We start from the raw sequence: 268 nt of genomic DNA, 5'->3' as shown, positions 1-268 counted from the left end.
GGCTGCCTTTCCTCCACAGTGCTCTGGGCAGAAGGAAATGAAGCTATTCTGCCTGCTCATCTGTGCCTTGTCTGTCTGCTGATGACACAGCAAATCAGGCAAGAGGTCAAAAGACGAGAGAGTCTTTTCTGATCTTGATACATGTCAGGGCCACGCTTCCCTCCTTTCTTGGCATTGGGAACACAGGCCTCAGAAAAGCAGGACCCTTATCAGCTCTTCCTGCATTGCCTGTTTACAAGGAGAAGCCAACACACAGCCGGGAGGATCT

The sequence above is a fragment of the Lemur catta genome, chromosome 2, assembly GCF_020740605.2.
Source record: "Lemur catta isolate mLemCat1 chromosome 2, mLemCat1.pri, whole genome shotgun sequence".
Taxonomy (NCBI): domain Eukaryota; kingdom Metazoa; phylum Chordata; class Mammalia; order Primates; family Lemuridae; genus Lemur; species Lemur catta.
The sequence above is the reverse complement of the archived record's forward strand: the minus strand, read 5'-3'. Positions refer to the sequence as shown.